Source organism: Nannospalax galili, unplaced genomic scaffold, assembly GCF_000622305.1.
Source record: "Nannospalax galili isolate Female #2095 unplaced genomic scaffold, S.galili_v1.0 scaffold842, whole genome shotgun sequence".
Taxonomy (NCBI): domain Eukaryota; kingdom Metazoa; phylum Chordata; class Mammalia; order Rodentia; family Spalacidae; genus Nannospalax; species Nannospalax galili.
Window position 1 is genome coordinate 1,038,928 of NW_008349291.1, and position 3,099 is coordinate 1,042,026.

General features: G+C 55.2%; 1 protein-coding gene across 1 annotated transcript in view; it reads left to right on the forward strand.

The window, feature by feature from the left end:
- Positions 1-314: 314 nt before the first annotated feature.
- Positions 315-3,099, forward strand: part of Znf579 (zinc finger protein 579) — a 6,011-nt gene continuing 3,226 nt past the window's right edge. The window contains exon 1 of the mRNA XM_008846647.3: positions 315-433. The gene's annotated coding sequence lies outside the window, so the exon portion shown is untranslated. The remainder of the gene's footprint in view (positions 434-3,099) is intronic.

Consider the following 3,099-nt stretch of genomic DNA (forward strand, 5'->3'; position numbering starts at 1 on the left):
CTGGCACAGGCAGGCTTGGTAAATGCGTGCTTGTTGAAGAATGAATGAATATGTGTATCTATCTGTCGGGAAAAGGAGGCGGGGTGGTAAGCTGGATCTGACGTCTAAGGCCTGCAGCCCCCACCTCCCTCTAGGGGTCCAATGGACAGGCCTCAGCCCCTTCTCCTCCCAGGGTCCAGGAGTCGCACCGACCTCCCTCTCTGTCCCCCCCACCCCACCAGGTCCCTGGTCCTCCGCTTCCGGCTTCTCAGGCAGTCTTTCCTCTTCTAGCCTCCGACCAAACACTGGGTTTCCGGGGGGAAGGCTTAGGCGGTGACACCGAGCCCAGCCTTCTCCTCCTCCACCCCCCTATCACGCTCGCCCTCCCTTCCCCGACACCACGGTTCGGATTGCCCGGCAGCGGGGAAGGAAGAAAGGAGCGCAGGAGGCGGAGGTAAGAGCCGGTTCCCCGAGACCAGGGCGAGCCCAGACCCCGAGGGGAGCAATCCGCAAGGCCCGGACCCGCGGCCACAGTTCTGCAGATCATGCCTACCGAGAGCTGCAGACCGGGCCGGAACAGATCGCCCCCTCCAGGACCTAGGGCCCCCAACAGCCGGCAGGCACCCCGCCCTCCCCAGACACCACGCCCGGCCAGGGGTCGGGCTGGCAGCCTTCTTTTCCCCAAGGATTGCTGCAACACAGCTCCCAGCCCCCTCTCTCCCTTGTCTTTGCAGTCAGAGCCCCTACCCAGCCCCTTCTTCCACTCGGACCCAGAGACTGGGTCTGCCTGCTCTGTCCTAGACCCAAGAGTCAGGGTTCCCAAGAGTCTCCAGTCCTTCTCCATCAGACCCAGGAGTCCGGGTTCAAGCCCTCCTCCCTGAAACCCAGGAGCTCAGATCCTAACCCTCCTCCCTGAAACCCAGAAGCTCAGACCCCAGCCCCCTTTCCCTCAGATCCAGGAGTTCTGAGCATCAGTCCTCTTCCCTCTGCCGTCCTCCCTGAAACCCAGGAGCTCAGACCCCAGCCCCCTTCCCTCGGACCCAAGAGTCTAGACCCCAGCCCTCCTCCCTCAGACCCAGGAGTCCAGACCCAGCCCTCCTCCCTGAGACCCAGGAGTCCAGACCCAGCCCTCCTCCCTGAGACCCAGGGGTCCAGACCCCAGTCCTCCTCCCTCAGACCCAGTTCTCTTCCCTCACACCCAGGAGTCCAGACCCCAGCCCTCCTCTCTCAGACCCAGGAGCTTAGACCCAGGAGCTCAGACCCAGGAGCTCAGACCCAGGAGCTCAGACTCCAGCCCTCCTCCCTCAGACCCAGGACCCTGAGCCCTGCTACTCTCTGACTTCTCCCAGCCCCTGGCTTCTCTGGAAACACACTCCATTTCCAGCTCTTGACTTTGAATCCCACCTCACTTGGGCCCCTTGGACTGGTTCCCAGGGCCTCTGAGAATATTCAGCCCAGGGCACTAGAGCAAAATCAGTTGGCTGACTGTCTCCCTGTGTCTCCTCTGTATTTGTCTCCCTGTCTGTCCCTGCCTGTGATCTGTGTTCTCTCTTCTCTCTCTCTCTTTCTCTCTCTCCATTTTTTCTGTCTCTCTCTGTCCTCATCTCTCTCTGCATCTGTCTCTCTCTGTCTCTCTGTATCTCTGTCTGTCTCTGTCTCTGTCTCTCTATCTCTCTCCCCCCTCTCTCCCGAACTACTCTGTGACTCTTTTGCTGTCTCTGTTCTACCTCTGATCTCTCTCTCTCTCTCTCTCTCTCTCTCTCTCTCTCTCTCTTCCCTCTCTTCTGGACTCTGTCTACCCTTCCTACTCTGTGACTCTGTCTCTTACTATCTCTGTTCTATCTTCTATCTCTGATCTCTCTCTCTCTCCCCCCCGACTCCGTCTCCCCTTCCTACTGTGACTCTATCTCTTACTATCTCTGTTCTATCTCTGATCTCTCTCTCTCTCTCTCTAATGGGCATGCTTGTACACACACACCCCAATGGGGATGCTTGTTCTCTCTCTCTCTCACCCCCCTTGAACTCTGTCTCCCGCTTCCTACTCTGTGACTCTTACTGTCTCTGTTCTACCTCTGATCTCTCTCTGTCTCCTCTCTCTCTCTCTCTCTCTCTCTCTCTCTCTCTCTCCTTCACAGCTTGTGTAACAGACTCTAGGCTGCTGTTCTCTCTCCTCTCTCTCTCTCTCAGTCACTCTCTCTCAAACCATCCTGCACAGCTTGTGTAACAGACTCTAGGCTGCTGTTCTCTCTCCTCTCTCTCTCTCTCAAATGGGCATGCTTACACACACACACCAATGGGGATGCTTGTTCTCTCCTCTCTCTCCCCTCTCTCCCCTCTCTCTCCTCTCTCCTCCCCCTCTCCTCTCTCCTCTCTCTCCACCCCATGCTCTTTCCTTAAACCCAGGGGGAGGCCTCGTTTCCAGTTAGTGATATTGTTTGGGGCGTCTGTGGACCCTTTAGCAGGTGGGACCCTGCTGGAAGAAGTGGGTCCCTGGGGGCAAGGGTTTGAGGATTATATCCCCGCCTTGCTTCCTTCCTTTCTCTCTCCCCCTCTCTCCCCTCTCTCTCCTCTCTCTCTCCTCTCTCTTCTCTCCTCTCTCTTCTCTCCTCTCTCTCTTCTCTCCTCTCTCTTCTCTCTTCTCTCCTCTCCTCTCCTCTCTCTCCTCCCTCTCTCTCTCCTCTCTCTCCTCTCTCTCCTCTCTCCACTCTCTCTCCTCTCTCCTCTCTCTCAATCTGCAAAATATTCTAAACCAATAACATAGAAAAGATAACCAGAGAGGAAAATTCTATTGCTAGGTACCCCCTGTTCTCCAGGCCTTTTTATGTTCAGATAAAAGTGTAATCAAAGCACATCTTTAAGCAGGGATAAAACCCAATCAGTTGCTAAATTACAATGTCCCTTTACAAAGATAAGGCCTTTGGAAAGTTATCGCAAGCATGGCCACACAGCTTTGTGTCCAGTTTCAGTGGACTGCCGCTGCTTATTTCAGTGGGCCAATTGATCTGCAAAATTGCAGCATATACCTGATATACAGGGGAAAACAAGTTGGTTAACTCCAGCTGGTTCTTCCTTTGATTTACTTTGTCTGGTAAGATGAATGCTGGGTATTTTGATAAGGAG